The sequence below is a fragment of the Nothobranchius furzeri genome, chromosome 14 (assembly GCF_043380555.1).
Source record: "Nothobranchius furzeri strain GRZ-AD chromosome 14, NfurGRZ-RIMD1, whole genome shotgun sequence".
NCBI classification, from domain to species: Eukaryota; Metazoa; Chordata; class Actinopteri; order Cyprinodontiformes; family Nothobranchiidae; genus Nothobranchius; species Nothobranchius furzeri.
The window spans coordinates 19,612,439-19,623,001 of record NC_091754.1 but is presented as its reverse complement, the minus strand read 5'-3'; positions in this window follow the sequence as shown (position 1 = coordinate 19,623,001).

Below are 10,563 nucleotides of genomic sequence, written 5' to 3'. Positions count from 1 at the left end.
GTTGTGATCGTTGTTTGGCTCTGGGCCAGTGCGCCACTCAGATAAACAAACAGGGAGGTATGTCCTCGGTGCATCTTGGGCGATCGTGAACGAGTGGAAGGACAAAAGAGACTGGCGATCGTAGGAGATGGTAGCAGGGACACTACTGAAGAGTGATCTAAAACTAGTACAAAGTCCTCCAACTCACAAAGCTGGAAAAGCACTTGACCTCATTTTCACCAGAAACTGTGCCATAGACACAATCTCTGTCACAACGCTGCATCTTTCCTATCATTACTTCATCCATTTCAGCATGACTCTACAAGGGAGGTCCACTGCTTCCTCCCCAATGGTCTCATTCTGCCGCAACCTCCGCAATCTGGCACCCAACCTCTTCTCTTCTCGTGTTGCCTCCACTCTTCCATCTCCCAGCACATTCTCTGCTTATGGAGTGAATGATGCCACCGAGTCTCTCTGCTCCACACTCTGCTCTTGTCTTAACAACGTGTGCCCTTTAGCCACTAGACCTGCTAGATCCTCCCTTGGCTAAATGATACCCTCCGGTCTCTACGCACCAATCTTAGTTCTGCGGAACGTAAATGGCGCAAAACAAAAGATCCTGGTGATCAAATGAAATTTAAACAATGACTGTCCTCATTTTCAGCCAGCATCACTGATGCAAAGAAAGCTTTCTACACTGACAAAATTCTCAGCTCTACTGACTCTCAGAAACTATTTTCAACATTCAAAACTCTGCTCAACCCTCCATCTCCACGTCCTACCAACAATCTTTCAGCTGACACCTTTGCCTCATTCTTCAATGACAAAGTGGCAGCTATAAGCAAACAGTTTACTCAACTGGCCACTCCTGAACATTCGCTACCACAAACTTCTTCTAGCCCAACCATCTCAAGCCCTACTGCTTCATTTCCCTCTTTTTCCCCTCTCACTGAGAACTGTGTGTCCAAGCTTCTCACGTGCAGCCGCCTTACTACATGCCCACTTGACCCCATTCCGACTAAGCTGCTCCAAGCTATTGCTCCTACAGTAGCCGCAGCAGTCACATGTGATCAACGCTTCATTGACATCCGGTATATTTCCCACCTCTCTCAAGCATGCTCAGGTTAAACCGCTGCTAAAAGAAAAAAACCATCTCTTCCTCCAAATCATGTGGAGAACTACCAACCTATCTCTCTCCCCCCTTTTCTGTCCAAAATCATTGAAAGGGTGGCTTTCAAGCAGATCACAGAATACCTCTAACAAAACTGTCTGCTTGACCCTTACCAATCTGGGTTCAAAAAGGGCCACTCCACTGAAACTGCTCTGTTAGTGACGGAATCTTAAAAGAAGCTAGAGCGACTGCCATATCCTCAGTGCTTATCCTGCTCAACTTATCGGCTGCATTTGACACTGTCAACCATGGCTTCCTTTTGTCCACACTCTCTAGCATGGGCATCACAGAGAAAGCGCACGCCTGGTTTGAATCGTACCTCACAGGACGATCATTCAGTGTATCTTGGCCAATCCTCTACCATGCACCATCTTGCCACAGGAGTCCCCCAGGGCTCTGTACTAGGACCTCTTCTCTTTGCCATATACACCACCTCACTGGGTGAGATCATTCTATCACATGGCTTCTCCTACCACTGCAATGCAGATAACACCCAGCTCTATCTGTCATTTCGACCGGACAACCACACTGTCTCTGCACGAATATCAAACTGTCTCTGACATATCAAAATGGATGAAATCCCACCATCTCCAACTCAGCCTCTCTAAAACTGAACTACTTGTCATCCCAGCAAAACCATCCATACAGCACAATATCTCAATCCAAAATGACGTCCTATATCCAGCTCCTTCAAAGGCAGTTCGAAATCTGGGTGTTGTGATCGATGAACACCTGACCTTTAAAGATCATGTTGCCTCTGTTGCTCGTTCATGCCGCTTTGTGCTGTATAACATACGAAGGATCAGACCATACCTAACACAACATGCCACCCAGCTCCTGGTGCAATCTACTGTCATCTCCCACCTCGATTACTGCAATGTCCTTCTAACTGGTCATCCAGGTTGTACTGTGAGACCTCTTCAAATGGTCCAGAACGCAGCGGCGCGTCTGGTCTTAAATCAGCCAAAAAGAGCACATGTCACCCCTCTGTTCTTTGAGCTCCACTGGCTATCGCTAGCAGCACGCATCAAATTCAAATTGCTAACACTAGCGTACAAAGTAAGAGATGGTACGGCTCCTATCTACCTGAATCCTCTTGCAAAGGCTTACGTCTCGGCCCGGCCGCTCCAGTCATCGCAGGATCATCGGCTAGCAGTGCCTACACAACGCTCAGGACAATCCAGACTCTTCTCATGCATCGTTCCACAAATGTGGAATGACATTCCAAGCACTACCAGAACAGGGTCTTCCTTTTCAATTTTCAAGAAACTCCTGAAGACCCTGCTCTTCAGAGAGCATCTTCTTAACTAGCACCATCTCTGCACCCATCCCCACCTCTCTACTGTCCACTCCTTGTTCCCTCCTCTCCATGATTGATGTCAGTTGTTGTTGTTATTGTTGTTGTTAGCCTCAAGGGCAACATGCTTATTATCACTTGTAAGTCGCTTTGGACAAAAGTGTCTGCTAAATACATAAACATAAACATAAGAGGATTGCAGACAGGAGCAAGGTGGAAAAGAGGAGGTTAGTGGAGAAAAGTTTGAAAAAGTGGCCGGTGACTGCGGCTAAGCCAAGCACAGGTGCCATCTTGTTACCGACCCTGTCACAGCCTGCTGTAGTAGCTTGCACTAACATCGAGCCAACTGATACTAAAATAAGCCACTAAGGTAAAAAGTCCAAACTCATTTTATTACTTTCAAGTCCAGTAAAAACAAAGCCAGGTCATCATCAGTCCGTAATTTTGTAGCCTCCTTTAGCCCACTCAACCTCGTGTAGGCTGTGCTGGGGGCTCCAATTACACGCAGGCTTATGGGGAAGGGAGCCCCGTGAGGTGTGTGTGAAGTAGTCCATACAACACAACGCTGTGAGAGCGTTCATCGTACATCGGATCACCTCAGTTATAACGCGCAAAATATTGTAATATGGGTTGAAACTGGGTAATCACTCCACCCCCATCACCCCCATCACCCCCCACAACCCCCCCTCCCCGGTGTGTCATTTGAGGGCTTCCTGGGGACCCCTTTACCCTTTCAGGAGAGCCATGCTCCCTCTTACCCCCCATGGTTCGAAACTTGGTTGTGCCGATGTTCACTTTTAGCTCTTTGTTTAGATTCCAAAGACTTTTTCTCTCTTTCATTTACTTACAAAAAAAAGCAAAAATCTTATTTTTGTGCTTCTTATTGACGTATGCAAACTGAAAAAAGCTAACTGCTAGCCTATACATTAGCTTCTGGCACAGTAAACAGCTACTGCGGTAAAGCAGATGGAGACCTCCCAGTACCACAAAACATCTGTCCAATGTGAAGTTGCTCAGATGTCTGGTTCAAGAACCACTGAAACCAGTTTAAAACCAGTAGCTTAAACTCTTCTTTTAAATAAGCCTTGAAAATGACAGATTTTACGTAGTATCTAAAATGAAACTGTGAGTACAATGTAGGTTACGTGAGTGTCATTTCTATCAGGGGGAGCATTCCCACGAGCAATAAAAAATAAGGCTCAAAGCCATTACATCCCTAATTTTCACATCCATTAAACAGAAGAATGCTTTGATACTATTGCTGTGTTTATCTGCGTTCTCTGGGGATTCATTAAAGTGAATGCTCCTTTCAAAACATAATCTATTGCTTAATTAAACTTCCCAAATATGAAATCTGAACCCACATATCTGGAGAAAAGTTGCTGCTTTGTTGTTTCCTCATTTGCACAATATTTTAATGAACAAGTGCTGCTATATATTCCATTTGCATGTAAATAAAGCTTCTCTTCAAGCACTTAACAGCTTTAATTTGGATTACATGTGTCCTTTTGAGGAGGAAGTGTGTGTGTGTGTGTGGGGGGGGGGGGGGGGTACTCAAACATCCCAAGAATAGGATTTCAAGCCCACTGAATGCTTCTGACTGCTTCACAGCTTCTAGCTCTGAAGCACATCATTACAATGTGTGAAATTTTAATCAGTGATGTTGTGAAGAAACAGAGATCAGCCAGTGAACATAATTAATGTCCTCTGTCATAGAGATTATAATGGCAAACGTGAATGTGCAAGTGTTTTAAGAGCGGGAGGTGGGGTACATTAACCAAATTACATAGCATGACATGAATGAGCCATCATGCTAGTATGTCAGTGTACATCCACCCAGAAATCCCTTATTATATGGGATGCCATTGCTTCCCTTTTAATTGAACAGCATTTTGTTTGGCACAGGCCTACTGAACTTTGCATCAGTCATGCATAAATTTTATGCACGACTTCTTGCAAACGTGTCGCAGTCAAAACATATTTGCAAAGAGGAAGTTGCAACACATGGCTTAACAATAAACTATAGCATTCTATAAACTCTGATTGATTTTGTTTCCACCTACTACGTATCAAGTCAATGATTATTTTAATAATTCTAATAACATTTTTAATTGCTGCTTGATTGCAGGAGGTGCTTTTGCCAGGACAATTTGTTTTATGATCTCATTTGCTCATTAAAATGTAAATTGTGCATATGCTTTTATTTTCTAGGACAATAATCCAGACTGTTTCATAAGATCATCAGCCTCACCATCGAGACAAGCTGTTGCTAAAACCGGGCATATGGGTGGACACCTGCAGCCACTTGGCCCTGCACAAAACAATTCTGAGGTATCAGAACATAAAATTAAACCATCCTAAAGACTAAGTTCACTGAGAAACCACATTTACCTTATTTTTGAAATACGATTGGTGACTCTGAGTTCAACACTCAGGCTAAAAGTGAAAGTGAAAATAGTCTTCTACCTCTGTTTCCTGCATTATCTACCAATAGAAAATATATGCGAATATCCATCCATTCATTTTCAGCTGCTTATTCGGAGTCGGGTTGTGGGGACAGCAGCTTAAGCCGGTGTCGGTACAGGATCTGCTCGGGTACAGGATCGGCTCGGGGTCCAACGACTGTCGATGACGTCAAAGTAGTTGATTGGCTGAACATGAAGCTTACGGAAGTTACATTATCACTTTATGATTTTGATTTGTCAGAACAAATTTGCGGTCATAGTCTTAGCGGTTGTAGTCCTGTAGTCCAAAAATCAACACTTTTGGAGAAAATATGTTTGCATTTCTAAAGGAAATTTAAAATATAAGCAAATGTAATGAGTTCATTTACATGTTATTTCATGAGCCATAAGACATAATATTCCATAGTAAATATAAAATCAATCTTATGGATCTGTGGGTACTTTTTAACCAGAAGATTGGAACTTTTTATTGCAGGGATTATGTAACAGCTTTGTATTAACTCAGAGACAACAGAAAAGAGAGTCAAGTTTTAAAAGTTTAAAGATTTATTACTAAACTAATTAAAACTAGACTAACTTTAACACTAAATGTATGGTGTAACTAAGATGGAATGAGACGGAGAATGGTGTAGTGTGGAATGTTGTTCAGAACCAGCAAATCCGAAGAAACAATTAGTTCTAGTAGGAATTGAAGGTGATGTCTTTGTGCTAAGTTTTGGTTAGGAGATTCAAAAACACATTCGACGCCATGTTGTCGGTCCACACATACCCTTATCCCCAAATTCCACTACCTCCGCTCCGCTCCGACACGAACGCCGGAGCAAAATCGGTCCCGTTGTAGTTGATCAGAGCAATTCCACTACTGCGGCCGTGCTCCGGCAGTGCGGCGCCTTGCGCCGCCCTCTGTTCCGGCGTCCGGCAAAAATGGAATCGATCCTATTTTCGCCGGACGCCGGAGCACCTCCGCAGTCAATGGACAGAAATCACAACCGCCCAACAGGAAAAGGAGCAAGCACAACTTCCATTTTTCACAATAAATCGATAAACAAAAGTCGTTTTTTGTTTCATATGCACAGGTTTAACAACTTTTAACAACTATCAATGGCGGCTGAACTTTAAATGCACAAAAATAAGCCATACAGACAGTTTCCACTATCAAAGTAGTCACACTTTGTTGATCCAAACACTGCTGATCTCTCAACACAAATGATGGGCAGATTAAACAGTTCATTTCGATGCTTCTCCCACACAACGGGTGTTTGGATCTAACTTCCGTGTTTATTGCTCGGACTGTATCGCAAGATCTCTAAAATCCCACGCATGCTTGTTTGCCCCCCTCAGGTCTCCGCACCGGAGCGGAGCCGTTGTAGAGCGGGTACCAAGAAAAATTGAGTTCGGAAGCGAGCGGCTGCGGAAGGCGGGGGCGGACCGGAGCGGAGCGGAGGTAGTGGAATTTGGGGGTTAGAATGAGACCTCCGTACAGATCCAGAATGCCAGGTCCTCGAACCCCTCTTTCAGTACTGGAGCCGATGAAACAGCGTCAGCAGTACGACAGACTAGTCTTTGGATTGTCTCCAGGTAAAAAGCGGCAGTTGGTTGACAGCGTCAGATGGACCCAGAAGGTCAGTGACTTCAGCTTTTATTCTGAAAGGAACCGTTGCAGCAGGTGGAACGGCAATGGGTTTATCCAGCTTGTCGTTGGTTCACTCCGTCAACTTCTCTCGAACGCTTTGAACTGGCGTTAAAGATGACGTGGGCATAGTTTTATACTTCAGATGTTTTGGTTTATGGTCGAATGAAAAGATGACAGATTTACCAAGCACCACCAAAACCACGCCTCCGTCAGATCTGGCAGATTCTGATTGGATCACTAAAAGCAATGTGTAACGCTACGTGAGATCAGTCCCTAGTGGAAACATTTAAAGTCACATTACTTATTATATTCTATAGGATTATAATGAAGTAATTAATATTTTGATTTCACAGATTGGTCACATCTTATTATTGACTAACACTTTGTTTGATTAGCTTTATTAAAATAGAGTCCTTTGATTTATTACAAAGAGAGAGTCCTTTTCTTCATTCTTCTCTTGAGCTGGAAAGAAGCAGTTATAGCAAATGCATGAGACCTTGAGGCAATATCTCATGCAGACTAGTTCTGTGTCAGAGGGGGGGGGGGGGGGGGGGGATGACTTTTAAGTGGAAAACAGTCATTTCATTCCGTTACACAAATGATGAACGGTGACCCTCAAAAGCTCTTGATGTTGATGAAATGGGGCAAAATAAAACATAACTTTATTGAAAGACACCAAGCAATATTTTGAGTCAAAGAATGCATTTAGATAACAACTAAGGAAATATACAAACAAACTCCACATTAATACAAAAAGATATGGCTTCACATATAAGAACTGTTCTATTTTTTGTCAGTCCGATGTTGGTTTTATGCAGTTTCACGTTCTTTACAAAACAAAGATAATATGGTGTTTTATTAACAAATTACAATTATAAAGAAAACATTTAGGTGTTAACAAACAAGAATTTATTAACAAAACTGCTGATGTCTTTCCAAAATGTATGTGTGAAAGCCGAGTAGATTTGCAGTAATGTGACATCATCGGCAGTCGAAGGACCCCGAGCCGATCCTGCACCCGAGCAGATCCTGTACCGACACCGGGATGCCCAGACTTCCCTCTCCCCAGCTACTTGAGCCGGCTCTTCCTGGGGAATCCCAAGGCGTTCCCTGGTCAGCAGAGAGACAGTCCCTCCAGCGTGTCCTGGTTCTTCCCTTGGGTCTCCACTCAGTTGGACATGCCTGGAAAACCTCACCAGCATTGAGGTTCTGGCATTGCTTGTGCCAGATCACATTAAGCTGGTTCAGGAGGAATCCTGACCAGATGCCCAAGCCACCTCAACTGGCTCCTCTCGACGTGGAGGAGCAGCGGGTCTACTCCGAGCCCCTCCCAGATGACCGAGCTTCTCACCCTATCTCTAAGGGACAGCCCAGTTACCCTGTGGATAAAACTCATTTTGGCCGCTTGTATCCACGATCTCATTCTATCTGTCACTACCCAAAGCTCGTGACCGTAGGTAAGGGTGGGAGCGTAGATTGACCGGTAAATCGAGAGCTTTGCCATCTGGCTCAGCTCTCTGTTCACCACGATAGCTCGGTACAACTCTCGCATCACTGCAGATGCAGCACCAATCCGATCCAGCTTTCCCTCACTCGTGAACAAGACCCCGAGATACTTAAACTCCTCCACTTGAGGCAGGACCTCATCCCGAACTTGGAGAAAGTATTCTACCCTTTTCCACTTAAGACCGGTCTCGGATTTAGAGGAGCTGATGCGAATATATAACAAAAAGATATATGTGTGTATGTATATATACACACACACAGTACAGGCCAAAAGTTTGAACACACCTTCTCATTCAATGTGTTGTCTTTATTTTCATGACCTTTTACATTGAGAGACTTTTACTGAAGGCATCAAAACTATGAATGAACACATGTGGAGTTATGTAATTAACCAAAAAGGGGAAATAACTGAAAATATGTTTTATATTCTATTTTCTTCTAAATAGCCACCCTTTGCTCTGATTACTGCTTTGCACACTCTTGTTGCCAACAAGTGCTAAACACCTCAGGGAACTCCTTCGAGACTGTTGGAGAACCATTTCAGTTGACTACCTCTTGAAGCTCATCAAGAGAATGCCAAGAGTGCATAGATAAGAAGTTGCATTGCCGCAATAGTCTTTTTTTATTATTATTACCAGAGGTTTTACAAAGAAACCATGTGTCTAGCCCAATGTTAACTCCAAAAATGGACATTTCCCAGAAGCAGCTCGCAGTAGAAATATAACCCAATCCTAACCTTAGTGGCGGGGTGTGGCGCGTTGCTTATCGCCTGAAAACTCTTACGTCGCAGTTGGTTTGAATCACCCCATAGACTATAACGGATCCTATTTGAAGCAGAGACGTTCCGCGGCTGATGCTTCCAGTGTTAAGTAGGGGTAACTCTGGAGCCATCGCTAACTACCGTGTTCATAATTTTTGTGAGAATATTGTAGCTTTTCAGAAAATGATCACTGAAAAACTCACCTCACATAAAAATCAAAGCTTCCTCAGAATGTAACAACATGCACTGGGGAAGATCTCCCAGTGGTCACATTGTGAGTGTTGCTAATGTGTCGCTAATGTGTGCATGGCAGAGTGAGTGAGAGAAACGCTGAGAGCGGAGACTGTACACCTGGCATGTTGCCCAGCAGTTGCTGGGGCCATACTCTTGTTTCTGTCACCAGCGAGTGCTTCACAAGCCTCCCAATCAATTGGAATGCAGCCCCTTGAAATAGAACTTGGCACCGGACTCAGCGCCCCACCAACATCACCACCCCTTCTTCCATTGTGCCTGCTGGTCAGCGCTCAGAGAATACCGCTCGTCACCCGTGTCACTTTCCAATCAGCCTCTTTAATGTGGCGAGCAGGAAAGACATTAAACAAATTTTGCATTATTGGCCTGCCAGCTTGTAGAAAATGACTCCTATTTCACAATAATTTACTCTGGAGTTGTTTGCGGTGACTGATATGCCAGGTGTGTGTCCCTTTTGTGTTTGGTTGACAAGCGGTGTTAATGAAATCAAAGCGGATGGCGTTGCAAATAAAGAGAGCCAGTTAGCTCGGCTCAAACAGTGTCATTTGATACGCTGTTACGCTGGGATACAGATTGCTGAATTCTCTCCCAATAAATAAACAGCAGATAAATAATCCCCCAGCGGGAAACTTGAAGACTGATGGGTCATTGCCTCTGTGGCACATCGCTGCATCAGCATCTGCATGTTGCCACATGTTCCCCAACTAATCAAGGGCAGCCTGCTTCTCACTGTCTCCTCCTTGGCCTGCCGACGGATTTATCACAAGCTGGGTTAAACAGGAATAAAACACATTAGTGTCATGTTAGACTGATAGAGGACAGTCCCTGGCTTGGTGCTGCACAATGGTAAAAGTCTGAATGTGTATTGATTTGTGCTACATAAATCTTGTTTTCTGTCTGGGCTAGTGAATCAACGGTGACCCCGAGGGTTAACAAACATTGTTGAGGCTTTCAGCTGGCGTGTGAGCCAACAACGCCCATGCATCACAATCGCTGTGCCCCATCTTGTCATTTCTCAGCCTGCTTGGCTTGGCTAATTGCTGGCGATCAAGAGACAATGTGATGGGGCTAAAAAGAGGTGGTGGGATTCTTACAGGGTTTTTGGCTCTAACAAGGAGTTTTTGAGGCTCCTGCAGCCAAAATCTATCAACTGTGGATGTGAATTGGTCAGCAGGAGTCTGTGAGTTACAACATGGATTAATTGGCGTAATGGGATCCAGCATTGCTTGTGCCAGATCACATTAAGTTGGTGAGATCTGACTCAGTAAACTTTCACAAAGACAAACCCCTTTAGATACTCTGACTGGGTGACACCATTAAAATTATGTGCATCATTTTATCCTCTGTAGAAAATGGCTTTATTGTTATAAAGTCCACATTTACTAGAAAAGCTGGAGCTAAACCAGAGCTACTGCTTGACTTTGCTCAACTGGACGAACATTTAGGTTCAACAATATGAGACTGCTGTGTTTTCCCATGAGACCTTGCTGTGTTTGTTTC